We start from the raw sequence: 15,281 nt of genomic DNA, 5'->3' as shown, positions 1-15,281 counted from the left end.
ATAAGATATCAGTAATACACGGAATGTAAACTTGGCTACACAGGAACTGAATTACAGAACAGAACAGGGTCTCAAATTTAGAAAACCAACTTATTCTTGCTTAAGGGGAAAGGTGAGTTGGGGTGCTGCATAAAACCAGAGATTGAAATGAGCACAGATAAAGTTCCTTAAGTCAAATATGGAAAAGACAAGAGCTACTCCTTGCTCAACGAAATGGACTCAACACCGCATATTAAACGCCTAAGAATGTACCTGACTAGTAAGTATCTTAAAACCTATGGATTGCTATGTCTCCGAAAGAGAATCAAGCATGTGTACAGGGGCATAAACGCAGCAGTGATAGGATTGGAGACGTTCGGTGAGCAAATGAAGACCCTTTGAAGTCATATTGCATGGTACCCATTACACGGGTCTTAACTCTCCAGGTTTAAGGTATTCTTCCTTCAGCTAAAACATGCATGTGGAACCCAAGTATGATCAACCATGTGAACGGGAGACGTGTTCAAATATGTCTCAGTTTTCCTCCCCTGGTACTCGGGTGCAACATTCCAGACGCTTTACTAACACTCTCCCGACTTGGAGAGTCAGTCCCTTTAAACTCCTGTTTGGCCCAGTTTGCAATTTCTGCGGAAGATGAACAGGAATAGCGAGAACCAATGAGAGACTAGCTGGAGGTGTCTGGACGGGCAAATTTAACTCTCATTTCCCACCAGGAAGAGGAATTAACCAAAGGCTCAGCGTGCCGTGCCGGAACCAGATTAGGGCCTGAAACCATCCTGCGGTGTTGCGGCCAGCTCAAAAGAAACCGAGTTGAAGAAGGAGCTCAGGGGCACTGTAATTCACAAACCTGCAGAGTTATAAATGACAGCTATCGTCCAAAAATAGACTGAAGTAAGGCTGCCAAGAGGACTTGAAAGCGGGGCAGAATTGCAGGAAACCGATTTCAGGAGGTAGACTGGAATTGCATTGAAAGCATAGGAAAAGAGGCAGAACGTCCACAATGATGCACTTGGCCAAAAAGGGCGTATGCGTTTTTTCCTGAATATATTCAGGAAAAAACGCATACGCCCTTTTTGGCCAACCAAGCAAGCTTGCAAAGGAAATCTGCACTACAATGAAGTCTCACTTCCCCCCGGTCAAAAGGGCCATCTGAAAAAAGTGTAAAATCCAGAAAGGCAGGACAGGCCATGGAGAACTGGGAGCCTTGTTATGCTGATGGGCGGGATGTAAATTGCCAACAACCACTCGGGAGAAGTGTATGGTGTTTCCTGAAACATCTAAAAAACAAAGCAACAGAACCTAGGGCACTTCCACTTATGGTCCTATAGCTTAGGGAAATTAAAATCAAAAAGACACAGCCACCCCAAAGTTTGGAACGGCTCTGTTTACAAGAACCTCGTTTACAGTACAAGTTCAACATCACAGAAAGTGAAAAATGGATAAAGAAGTTGTGGTATTTACTTACAAAGCAATATCACTCAGCAATGAAATCTATGTCATCAGGCCCTTAGCAGCACAATGAGTGGATTCAGGTATGATGATTCTAACTGAAATAAGTCACACAGAAAAAGAAACATCATAAGATATCAGTAATACATGGAATGGAAACTTGGCTACACAGGAACTGAATTACAGAACAGAACTGGGTCACAAATTTAGAAAAACAACTTATGCTTGCTTAAGGGTAAAGGTGAGTTGGGGTGCTGCATAAAACCAGAGATTGAAATGAGCACAGATAAAGTTCCTTAAGCCAAATATGGAATAGACAAGAGCTACTCCTTGCTCAACGAAATGGACTCAACACCGCATATTAAACGCCTAAGAATGTACATGATTAGTAAGTATCTTAAAACCTATAGATTGCTATGTCTCCGAAAGAGAATCAAGCATGTGTACAGGGGCATAAACGCAGCAGTGATAGGATTGGAGACGTTCGGTGAGCAAATGAAGACCCTTTGAAGTCATATTGCATGGTACCCATTACACGGGTCTTAACTCTCCAGGTTTAAGGTATTCTTCCTTCAGCTAAAACATGCATGTGGAACCCAAATATGATCAACCATGTGAACGGGAGACGTGTTCAAATATGTCTCAGTTTTCCTCCCCTGGTACTCGGGTGCAACATTCCAGACGCTTTACTAACACTCTCCCGACTTGGAGAGTCAGTCCCTTTAAACTCCTGTTTGGCCCAGTTTGCAATTTCTGCGGAAGATGAACAGGAATAGCGAGAACCAATGAGAGACTAGCTGGAGGTGTCTGGACGGGCAAATTTAACTCTCATTTCCCACCAGGAAGAGGAATTAACCAAAGGCTCAGCGTGCCGTGCCGGAACCAGATTACGGCCTGAAGCCATCCTGCGGTGTTGCGGCCAGCTCAAAAGAAACCGAGTTGAAGAAAGGAGCTCAGGGGCACTGTAATACACAAACCTGCAGAGTTATAAATGACAGCTATCGTCCAAAAATAGACTGAAGTAAGGCTGCCAAGAGGACTTGAAAGCGGGGCAGAATTGCAGGAAACCGATTTCAGGAGGTAGACTGAAATTGCATTGAAAGCATAGGAAAAGAGGCAGAACGTCCACAATAATGCACTTGGCCAAAAAGGGCGTATGCGTTTTTTCCTGAATATATTCAGGAAAAAACGCATACGCCCTTTTTGGCCAACCAAGCAAGCTTGCAAAGGAAATCTGCACTACAATGAACTCTCACTTCCCCCTGGTCAAAAGGGCCATCTGAAAAAAGTGTAAAATCCAGAAAGGCAGTACAGGCCATTGAGAACTGGGAGCCTTGTTATGCTGATGGGCGGGATGTAAATTGCCAACAGACACTTGGGAGAAGTGTATGGTGTTTCCTGAAACATCTAAAAAACAAAGCAACAGAGCCTAGGGCACTTCCACTTATGGTCCTATAGCTTAGGGAAATTAAAATCAAAAAGACACAGCAACCCTAAAGTTTGGAACGGCTCTGTTTACAAGAACCTCTTTTACCGTACAAGTTCAACATCGCAGAAAGTGAAAAATGGATAAAGAACTTGTGGTACTTACGTACAATGCAGTATCACTCAGCAATGAAATCTATGTCATCAGGCACGTAGCAGCATAATGAGTAGATTCAGATACGATGATTCTAACTGAAATAAGTCACACAGAAAAAGAAACATCATAAGATATCACTAATACACGGAATGTAAACTTGCCTACACAGGAACTGAATTACAGAACAGAACTGGGTCACAAATTTAGAAAAACAACTTATGCTTGCTTAAGGGTAAAGGTGAGTTGGGGTGCTGCATAACACCAGAGATTGAAATGAGAACAGATAAAGTTCCTTAAGTCAAATATGGAATAGACAAGAGCTACTCCTTGCTCAACGAAATGGACTCAACACCGCATATTAAACGCCTAAGAATGTACCTGACTTGTAAGTATCTTAAAACCTATGGATTGCTATGTCTCCAAAAGAGATTCAAGCATGTGTACAGGGGCATAAACGCAGCAGTGATAGGATTGGAGAGGTTCGGTGAGCAAATGAAGACCCTTTGAAGTCATATTGCATGGTACCCATTCCACGGGTTTCAACTACCCAGGTTTAAGGTATTCTTCCTTCAGCTAAAACATGCATGTGGAACCTAGAGTATGATCAACCATGTGATCGGGAGACGTGTTCAAATATGTCTCAGTTTTCCTCCCCTGGTACTCGGGTGCAACATTCCAGACGCTTTACTAACACTCTCCCCACTTGGAGAGTCAGCGCCTTTAACCTCCTGTTTGGCCCAGTTTGCAATTTCTGCGGAAGATGAACAGGAATAGCGAGAACCAATGAGAGACTAGCTGGAGGTGTTTGGACGGGCAAATTTAACTCTCATTTCCCACCAGGAAGAGGAAATAACCAAAGGCTCAGCATGCCGTGCCGGAACCAGATTAGGGCCTGAAGCCATCCTGCGGTGTTGCGGCCAGGTCACAAGAAAGCAAGTTGAAGAAAGGAGCTCAGGGGCACTGTAATTCACAAACCTGCAGAGTTATAAATGACAGCTATCGTCCAAAAATAGACTGAAGTAAGGCTGCCAAGAGGACTTGAAAGCGGGGCAGAATTGCAGGAAACCGATTTCAGGAGGTAGACTGGAATTGCATTGAAAGCATAGGAAAAGAGGCAGAACGTCCACAATGATGCACTTGGCCAAAAAGGGCGTATGCGTTTTTTCCTGAATATATTCAGGAAAAAACGCATACGCCCTTTTTGGCCAACCAAGCAAGCTTGCAAAGGAAATCTGCACTACAATGAAGTCTCACTTCCCCCCGGTCAAAAGGGCCATCTGAAAAAAGTGTAAAATCCAGAAAGGCAGGACAGGCCATGGAGAACTGGGAGCCTTGTTATGCTGATGGGCGGGATGTAAATTGCCAACAACCACTCGGGAGAAGTGTATGGTGTTTCCTGAAACATCTAAAAAACAAAGCAACAGAACCTAGGGCACTTCCACTTATGGTCCTATAGCTTAGGGAAATTAAAATCAAAAAGACACAGCCACCCCAAAGTTTGTAACGGCTCTGTTTACAAGAACCTCGTTTACAGTAGAAGTTCAACATCGCAGAAAGTGAAAAATGGAAAGAAGTTGTGGTATTTACTTACAAAGCAATATCACTCAGCAATGAAATCTGTGTCATCAGGCCCTTAGCAGCACAATGAGTGGATTCAGGTATGATGATTCTAACTGAAGTAAGTCACACAGAAAAAGAAACATCATAAGATATCAGTAATACACGGAATGTAAACTTGGCTACACAGGAACTGAATTACAGAACAGAACAGGGTCTCAAATTTAGAAAACCAACTTATGCTTGCTTAAGGGTAAAGGTGAGTTGGGGTGCAGCATAAAACCAGAGATTGAAATGAGCACAGATAAAGTTCCTTAAGTCAAATATGGAATAGACAAGAGCTACTCCTTGCTCAACGAAATGGACTCAACACCGCATATTAAACGCCTAAGAATGTACCTGACTAGTAAGTATCTTAAAACCTATGGATTGCTATGTCTCCGAAAGAGAATCAAGCATGTGTACAGGGGCATAAACGCAGCAGTGTTAGGATTGGAGAGGTTCGGTGAGCAAATGAAGACCCTTTGAAGTCATATTGCATGGTACCCATTCCACGGGTCTCAACTTTCCAGGTTTAAGGTATTCTTCCTTCAGCTAAAACATGCATGTGGAACCCAAGTATGATCAACCATGTGAACGGGAGACGTGTTCAAATATGTCTCAGTTTTCCTCCCCTGGTACTCGGGTGCAACATTCCAGACGCTTTACTAACACTCTCCCCACTTGGAGAGTCAGCGCCTTTAACCTCCTGTTAGGCCCAGTTTGCAATTTCTGCGGAAGATGAACAGGAATAGCGAGAACCAATGAGAGACTAGCTGGAGGTGTCTGAACGGGCAAATTTAACTCTCATTTCCCACCAGGAAGAGGAAATAACCAAAGGCTCAGTGTGCCATGCCGGAACCAGATTAAGGCCTGAAGCCATCCTGCGGTGTTGTGGCCAGGTCACAAGAAAGCGAGTTGAAGAAAGGAGCTCAGGGGCACTGTAATTCACAAACCTGCAGAGTTATAAATGACAGCTATCGTCCAAAAATAGACTGAAGTAAGGCTGCCAAGAGGACTTGAAAGCGGGGCAGAATTGCAGGAAACCGATTTCAGGAGGTAGACTGGAATTGCATTGAAAGCATAGGAAAAGAGGCAGAACGTCCACAATGATGCACTTGGCCAAAAAGGGCGTATGCGTTTTTTCCTGAATATATTCAGGAAAAAACGCATACGCCCTTTTTGGCCAACCAAGCAAGCTTGCAAAGGAAATCTGCACTACAATGAAGTCTCACTTCCCCCCGGTCAAAAGGGCCATCTGAAAAAAGTGTAAAATCCAGAAAGGCAGGACAGGCCATGGAGAACTGGGAGCCTTGTTATGCTGATGGGCGGGATGTAAATTGCCAACAACCACTCGGGAGAAGTGTACGGTGTTTCCTGAAACATCAAAAAAACAAAGCAACAGAACCTAGGGCACTTCCACTTATGGTCCTATAGCTTAGGGAAATTAAAATCAAAAAGACACAGCCACCCCAAAGTTTGGAACGGCTCTGTTTACAAGAACCTCGTTTACAGTACAAGTTCAACATCGCAGAAAGTGAAAAATGGATAAAGAAGTTGTGGTATTTACTTACAAACAATATCACTCAGCAATGAAATCTATGTCATCAGGCCCTTAGCATCACAATGAGTGGATTCAGGTATGATGATTCTAACTGAAATAAGTCACACAGAAAAAGAAACATCATAAGATATCAGTAATACACGGAATGTAAACTTGGCTACACAGGAACTGAATTACAGAACAGAACAGAGTCTCAAATTTAGAAAACCAACTTATGCTTGCTTAAGGGTAAAGGTGAGTTGGGGTGCTGCATAAAACCAGAGATTGAAATGAGCACAGATAAAGTTCCTTAAGTCAAATATGGAATAGATAAGAGCTACTCCTTGCTCAACGAAATGGACTCAACACCGCATATTAAACGCCTAAGAATGTACCTGACTAGTAAGTATCTTAAAACCTATGGATTGCTATGTCTCCAAAAGAGAATCAAGCATGTGTACAGGGGCATAAACGCAGAAGTGATAGGATTGGAGAGGTTCGGTGAGCAAATGGAGACCCTTTGAAGTCATATTGCATGGTACCCATTACACGGGTCTTAACTCTCCAGGTTTAAGGTATTCTTCCTTCAGCTAAAACATGCATGTGGAACCCAAGTATGATCAACCATGTGAACGGGAGTCGTGTTCAAATATGTCTCAGTTTTCCTCCCCTGGTACTCGGGTGCAACATTCCAGACGCTTTACTAACACTCTCCCCACTTGGAGAGTCAGCGCCTTTAACCTCCTGTTTGGCCCAGTTTGCAATTTCTGCGGAAGATGAACAGGAATAAAAAACGCATACGCCCTTTTTGGCCAACCAAGCAAGCTTGCAAAGGAAATCTGCACTACAATGAAGTCTCACTTCCCCCCGGTCAAAAGGGCCATCTGAAAAAAGTGTAAAATCCAGAAAGGCAGGACAGGCCATGGAGAACTGGGAGCCTTGTTATGCTGATGGGCGGGATGTAAATTGCCAACAACCACTCCGGAGAAGTGTACGGTGTTTCCTGAAACATCTAAAAAACAAAGCAACAGAGCCTAGGGCACTTCCACTTATGGTCCTATAGCTTAGGGAAATTAAAATCAAAAAGACACAGCCACCCCAACTTTTGGGACGCCTCTGTTTACAAGAACCTCGTTTACAGTACAAGTTCAACATCGCAGAAAGTGAAAAATGGATAAAGAAGTTGTTGTATTTACTTACAAACAATATCACTCAGCAATGAAATCTATGTCATCAGGCCCTTAGCATCACAATGAGTGGATTCAGGTATGATGATTCTAACTGAAATAAGTCACACAGAAAAAGAAACATCATAAGATATCAGTAATACACGGAATGTAAACTTGGCTACACAGGAACTGAATTACAGAACAGAACAGGGTCTCAAATTTAGAAAACCAACTTATGCTTGCTTAAGGGTAAAGGTGAGTTGGGGTGCTGCATAAAACCAGAGATTGAAATGAGCACAGATAAAGTTCCTTAAGTCAAATATGGAATACACAAGACCTACTCCTTGCTCAACGAAATGGACTCAACACCGCATATTAAACGCCTAAGAATGTACCTGACTAGTAAGTATCGTAAAACCTATGGATTGCTATGTCTCCGAAAGAGAATCAAGCATGTGTACAGGGGCATAAACGCAGCAGTGATAGGATTGGAGAGGTTCGGTGAGCAAATGAAGACCCTTTGAAGTCATATTGCATGGTACCCATTACACGGGTCTTAACTCTCCAGGTTTAAGGTATTCTTCCTTCAGCTAAAACATGCATGTGGAACCCAAGTATGATCAACCATGTGAACGGGAGACGTGTTCAAATATGTCTCAGTTTTCCTCCCCTGGTACTCGGGTGCAACATTCCAGACGCTTTACTAACACTCTCCCCACTTGGAGAGTCAGCGCCTTTAACCTCCTGTTTGGCCCAGTTTGCAATTTCTGCGGAAGATGAACAGGAATAGCGAGAACCAATGAGAGGCTAGCTGGAGGTGTCTGGACGGGCAAATTTAACTCTCATTTCCCACCAGGAAGAGGAAATAACCAAAGGCTCAGCGTGCCGTACCGGAACCAGATTAGGGCCTGAAGCCATCCTGCGGTGTTGCGGCCAGCTCAAAAGAAAGCGAGTTGAAGAAAGGAGCTCAGGGGCAGTGTAATTCACAAACCTGCAGAGTTATAAATGACAGCTATCGTCCAAAAATAGACTGAAGTAAGGCTGCCAAGAGGACTTGAAAGCGGGGCAGAATTGCAGGAAACCGATTTCAGGAGGTAGACTGGAATTGTATTGAAAACATAGGAAAAGAGGCAGAACGTCCACAATGACGCACTTGGCCAAAAAGGGCGTATGCGTTTTTTCCTGAATATATTCAGGAAAAAACGCATACGCCCTTTTTGGCCAACCAAGCAAGCTTGCAAAGGAAATCTGCACTACAATGAAGTCTCACTTCCCCCCGGTCAAAAGGGCCATCTGAAAAAGTGTAAAATCCAGAAAGGCAGGACAGGCCATGGAGAACTGGGAGCCTTGTTATGCTGATGGGCGGGATGTAAATTGCCAACAACCACTCGGGAGAAGTGTATGGTGTTTCCTGAAACATCTAAAAAACAAAGCAACAGAACCTAGGGCACTGCCACTTATGGTCCTATAGCTTAGGGAAATTAAAATCAAAAAGACACAGCCACCCCAAAGTTTGGAACAGCTCTGTTTACAAGAACCTCGTTTACAGTACAAGTTCAACATCGCAGAAAGTGAAAAATGGATAAAGAAGTTGTGGTATTTACTTAGAAAGCAATATCACTCAGCAATGAAATCTGTGTCATCAGGCCCTTAGCAGCACAATGAGTGGATTCAGGTATGATGATTCTAACTGAAATAAGTCACACAGAAAAAGAAACATCATAAGATATCAGTAACACACGGAATGGAAACTTGGCTACACAGGAACTGAATTACAGAACAGAACAGGGTCTAAAATTTAGAAAACCAACTTATTCTTACTTAAGGGTAAAGGTGAGTTGGGGTGCTGCATAAAACCAGAGATTGAAATGAGCACAGATAAAGTTCCTTAAGCCAAATATGGAATAGACAAGAGCTACTCCTTGCTAAACGAAATGGACTCAACACCCCATATTAAACGCCTAAGAATGTACCTGACTAGTAAGTATCTTAAAACCTATGGATTGCTATGTCTCCAAAAGAGATTCAAGCATGTGTACAGGGGCATAAACGCAGCAGTGATAGGATTGGAGAGGTTCGGTGAGCAAATGAAGACCCTTTGAAGTCATATTGCATGATACCCATTCCACGGGTTTCAACTACCCAGGTTTAAGGTATTCTTCCTTCAGCTAAAACATGCATGTGGAACCTAGAGTATGATCAACCATGTGATTGGGAGACGTGTTCAAATATGTCTCAGTTTTCCTCCCCTGGTACTCGGGTGCAACATTCCAGACGCTTTACTAACACTCTCCCCACTTGGAGAGTCAGTCCCTTTAACCTCCTGTTTGGCCCAGTTTGCAATTTCTGCGGAAGATGAACAGGAATAGCGAAAACCAATGAGAGGCTAGCTGGAGGTGTCTGGTCGGGCAAATTTAACTCTCATTTCCCACCAGGAAGAGGAATTAACCAAAGGCTCAGCATGCCGGGCCGCAAACAGTTTAGGGCCTGAAGCCATCCTGCGGTGTTGCGGCCAGGTCACAAGAAAGCGAGTTGAAGAAAGGAGCTCAGGGGCACTGTAATTCACAAACCTGCAGAGTTATAAATGACAGCTATCGTCCAAAAATAGACTGAAGTAAGGCTGCCAAGAGGACTTGAAAGCGGGGCAGAATTGCAGGAAACCGATTTCAGGAGGTAGACTGGAATTGCATTGAAAGCATAGGAAAAGAGGCAGAACGTCCACAATGATGCACTTGGCCAAAAAGGGCGTATGCGTTTTTTCCTGAATATATTCAGGAAAAAACGCATACGCCCTTTTTGGCCAACCAAGCAAGCTTGCAAAGGAAATCTGCACTACAATGAAGTCTCACTTCCCCCCGGTCAAAAGGGCCATCTGAAAAAAGTGTAAAATCCAGAAAGGCAGGACAGGCCATGGAGAACTGGGAGCCTTGTTATGCTGATGGGCGGGATGTAAATTGCCAACAACCACTCGGGAGAAGTGTATGGTGTTTCCTGAAACATCTAAAAAACAAAGCAACAGAACCTAGGGCACTTCCACTTATGGTCCTATAGCTTAGGGAAATTAAAATCAAAAAGACACAGCCACCCCAAAGTTTGGAACGGCTCTGTTTACAAGAACCTCGTTTACAGTACAAGTTCAACATCGCAGAAAGTGAAAAATGGATAAAGAAGTTGTGGTATTTACTTACAAAGCTATATCACTCAGCAATGAAATCTGTGTCATCAGGCCCTTAGCAGCACAATGAGTGGATTCAGGTATGATGATTCTAACTGAAGTAAGTCACACAGAAAAAGAAACATCATAAGATATCAGTAATACACGGAATGTAAACTTGGCTACACAGGAACTGAATTACAGAACAGAACAGGGTCTCAAATTTAGAAAACCAACTTATGCTTGCTTAAGGGTAAAGGTGAGTTGGGGTGCTGCATAAAACCAGAGATTGAAATGAGCACAGATAAAGTTCCTTAAGTCAAATATGGAATAGACAAGAGCTACTCCTTGCTCAACGAAATGGACTCAACACCGCATATTAAACGCCTAAGAATGTACCTGACTATTAAGTATCTTAAAACCTATGGATTGCTATGTCTCCGAAAGAGAATCAAGCATGTGTACAGGGGCATAAACGCAGCAGTGATAGGATTGGAGAGGTTCGGTGAGCAAATGAAGACCCTTTGAAGTCATATTGCATGGTACCCATTACACGGGTCTTAACTCTCCAGGTTTAAGGTATTCTTCCTTCAGCTAAAACATGCATGTGGAACCCAAGTATGATCAACCATGTGAACGGGAGACGTGTTCAAATATGTCTCAGTTTTCCTCCCCTGGTACTCGGGTGCAACATTCCAGACGCTTTACTAACACTCTCCCCACTTGGAGATTCAGCGCCTTTAACCTCCTGTTTGGCCCAGTTTGCAATTTCTGCGGAAGATGAACAGGAATAGCGAGAACCAATGGGAGGCTAGCTGGAGGTGTCTGGACGGGCAAATTTAACTCTCATTTCCCACCAGGAAGAGGAAATAACCAAAGGCTCAGCGTGCCGTGCCGGAACCAGATTAGGGCCTGAAGCCATCCTGCGGTGTTGCGGCCAGGTCACAAGAAAGCGAGTTGAAGAAAGGAGCTCAGGGGCACTGTAATTCAAAAACCTGCAGAGTTATAAATGACAGCTATCGTCCAAAAATAGACTGAAGTAAGGCTGCCAAGAGGACTTGAAAGCGGGGCAGAATTGCAGGAAACCGATTTCAGGAGGTAGACTGGAATTGCATTGAAAGCATAGGAAAAGAGGCAGAACGTCCACAATGATGCACTTGGCCAAAAAGGGCATATGCGTTTTTTCCTGAATAGATTCAGGAAAAAACGCATACGCACTATTTGGCCAACCAAGCAAGCTTGCAAAGGAAATCTGCACTACAATGAAGTCACACTTCCCCCCGGTCAAAAGGGCCATCTGAAAAAAGTGTAAAATCCAGAAAGGCAGGACAGGCCATGGAGAACTGGGAGCCTTGTTATGCTGATGGGCGGGATGTAAATTGCCAACAACCACTCGGGAGAAGTGTATGGTGTTTCCTGAAACATCTAAAAAACAAAGCAACAGAGCCTAGGGCACTGCCACTTATGGTCCTATAGCTTAGGGAAATTAAAATCAAAAAGACACAGCCACCCCAAAGTTTGGGACGCCTCTGTTTACAAGAACCTCGTTTCCAGTACAAGTTCAACATCGCAGAAAGTGAAAAATGGATAAAGAAGTTGTGGTATTTACTTACAAAGCAATATCACTCAGCAATGAAATCTATGTCATCAGGCCCTTAGCATCACAATGAGTGGATTCAGGTATGATGATTCTAACTGAAATAAGTCACACAGAAAAAGAAACATCATAAGATATCAGTAATACACGGAATGTAAACTTGGCTACACAGGAACTGAATTACAGAACAGAACAGGGACTCAAATTTAGAAAACCAACTTATGCTTGCTTAAGGGGAAAGGTGAGTTGGGGTGCTGCATAAAACCAGAGATTGAAATGAGCACAGATAAAGTTCCTTAAGCCAAATATGGAATAGACAAGAGCTACTCCTTGCTCAACGAAATGGACTCAACACCGCATATTAAACGCCTAACAATGTACCTGACTAGTAAGTATCTTAAAACCTATGGATTGCTATGTCTCCGAAAGAGAATCAAGCATGTGTACAGGGGCATAAACGCAGCAGTGATAGGATTGGAGAGGTTCGGTGAGCAAATGAAGACCCTTTGAAGTCATATTGCATGGTACCCATTACACGGGTCTTAACTCTCCAGGTTTAAGGTATTCTTCCTTCAGCTAAAACATGCATGTGGAACCCAAGTATGATCAACCATGTGAACGGGAGACGTGTTCAAATATGTCTCAGTTTTCCTCCCCTGGTACTCGCGTGCAACATTCCAGACGCATAACTAACACTCTCCCCACTTGGAGAGTCAGCGCCTTTAACCTCCTGTTTGGCCCAGTTTTGCAATTTCTGAGGAAGATGAACAGGAATAGCGAGAACCAATGAGAGACTAGCTGGAGGTGTTTGGACGGGCAAATTTAACTCTCATTTCCCACCAGGAAGAGGAATTAACCAAAGGCTCAGCGTGCCGTGCCGGAACCAGATTAGGGCCTGAAGCCATCCTGCGGTGTTGCGGCCAGGTCACAAGAAAGCAAGTTGAAGAAAGGAGCTCAGGGGCACTGTAATTCACAAACCTGCAGAGTTATAAATGACAGCTATCGTCCAAAAATAGACTGAAGTAAGGCTGCCAAGAGGACTTGAAAGCGGGGCAGAATTGCAGGAAACCGATTTCAGGAGGTAGACTGGAATTGCATTGAAAGCATAGGAAAAGAGGCAGAACGTCCACAATGATGCACTTGGCCAAAAAGGGCGTATGCGTTTTTTCCTGAATATATTCAGGAAAAAACGCATACGCCCTTTTTGGCCAACCAAGCAAGCTTGCAAAGGAAATCTGCACTACAATGAAGTCTCACTTCCCCCCGGTCAAAAGGGCCATCTGAAAAAAGTGTAAAATCCAGAAAGGCAGGACAGGCCATGGAGAACTGGGAGCCTTGTTATGCTGATGGGCGGGATGTAAATTGCCAACAACCACTCGGGAGAAGTGTATGGTGTTTCCTGAAACATCTAAAAAACAAAGCAACAGAACCTAGGGCACTTCCACTTATGGTCCTATAGCTTAGGGAAATTAAAATCAAAAAGACACAGCCACCACAAAGTTTGGAACGGCTCTGTTTACAAGAACCTCGTTTCCAGTACAAGTTCAACATCGCAGAAAGTGAAAAATGGATAAAGAAGTTGTGGTATTTACTTACAAAGCAATATCACTCAGCAATGAAATCTGTGTCATCAGGCCCTTAGCAGCACAATGAGTGGATTTAGGTATGATGATTCTAACTGAAGTAAGTCACACAGAAAAAGAAACATCATAAGATATCAGTAATACACGGAATGGAAACTTGGCTACACAGGAACTGAATTACAGAACAGAACAGGGTCTCAAATTTAGAAAACCAACTTATGCTTGCTTAAGGGTAAAGGTGAGTTGGGGTGCTGCATAAAACCAGAGATTGAAATGAGCACAGATAAAGTTCCTTAAGTCAAATATGGAATAGACAAGAGCTACTCCTTGCTCAACGAAATGGACTCAACACCGCATATTAAACGCCTAAGAATGTACCTGACTAGTAAGTATCTTAAAACCTATGGATTGCTATGTCTCCGAAAGAGAATCAAGCATGTGTACAGGGGCATAAACGCAGCAGTGATAGGATTGGAGAGGTTCGGTGAGCAAATGAAGACCCTTTGAAGTCATATTTCATGGTACCCATTACACGGGTCTTAACTCTCCAGGTTTAAGGTATTCTTCCTTCAGCTAAAACATGCATGTGGAACCCAAGTATGATCAACCATGTGAACGGGAGACGTGTTCAAATATGTCTCAGTTTTCCTCCCCTGGTACTCGGGTGCAACATTCCAGACGCTTTACTAACACTCTCCCCACTTGGAGATTCAGCGCCTTTAACCTCCTGTTTGGCCCAGTTTGCAATTTCTGCGGAAGATGAACAGGAATAGCGAGAACCAATGGGAGGCTAGCTGGAGGTGTCTGGACGGGCAAATTTAACTCTCATTTCCCACCAGGAAGAGGACATAACCAAAGGCTCAGCGTGCCGTGCCGGAACCAGATTAGGGCCTGAAGCCATCCTGCGGTGTTGCGGCCAGGTCAAAAGAAAGCAAGTTGAAGAAAGGAGCTCTGGGACACTGTAATTCTCAAACCTGCAGAGTTATAAATGACAGCTATCGTCCAAAAATAGACTGAAGTAAGGCTGCCAAGAGGAATTGAAAGTGGGGCAGAATTGCAGGAAACCGATTTCAGGAGGTAGACTGGAATTGCATTGAAAGCATAGGAAAAGAGGCAGAACGTGCACAATGATGCACTTGGCCAAAAAGGGCGTATGCGTTTTTTCCTGAATATATTCAGGAAAAAACTCATACGCCCCTTTTGGCCAACCAAGCAAGCTTGCAAAGGAAATCTGCACTACAATGAAGTCTCACTTCCCCCTGGTCAAATGGGCCATCTGAAAAAAGTGTAAAATCCAGAAAGGCAGGACAGGCCATGGAGAACTGGGAGCCTTGTTATGCTGAAGGGCGGGATGTAAATTGCCAACAGACACTCGGGAGAAGTGTATGGTGTTTCCTGAAACATCTAAAAAACAAAGCAACAGAGCCTAGGGCACTTCCACTTATGGTCCTATAGCTTAGGGAAATTAAAATCAAAAAGACACAGCCACCCCAAAGTTTGGGACACCTGCATTTACAAGAACCTCGTTTACAGTACAAGTTCAACATCGCAGAAAGTGAAAAATGGATAAAGAACATGTGGTACTTACGTACAATGCAGTATCACTCA

General features: G+C 43.6%; 1 long non-coding RNA gene across 6 annotated transcripts in view; it reads right to left on the bottom strand.

Moving 5' to 3' along the window:
- The window catches only part of LOC307188336, a 1,520,920-nt gene that overhangs the window by 1,350,170 nt on the left and 155,469 nt on the right, over positions 1-15,281 (bottom strand). The window contains exon 3 of one of the 6 annotated variants that reach the window (XR_013828904.1): positions 13,683-13,764. The exons of 4 other annotated variants lie outside the window; for them this stretch is intronic. This is a non-coding gene — a long non-coding RNA (uncharacterized lncRNA). Of the gene's footprint in view, positions 1-10,523; positions 10,606-13,682; positions 13,765-15,281 lie in introns of all 6 variants that reach the window. One more of the 6 variants, XR_013828905.1, reaches the window with a different exon arrangement.

Source organism: Stenella coeruleoalba (genome assembly GCF_951394435.1).
Source record: "Stenella coeruleoalba genome assembly, chromosome: 6".
In the NCBI taxonomy this organism is placed as follows: domain Eukaryota; kingdom Metazoa; phylum Chordata; class Mammalia; order Artiodactyla; family Delphinidae; genus Stenella; species Stenella coeruleoalba.
This window is presented reverse-complemented; position numbering and strand designations above follow the sequence as displayed.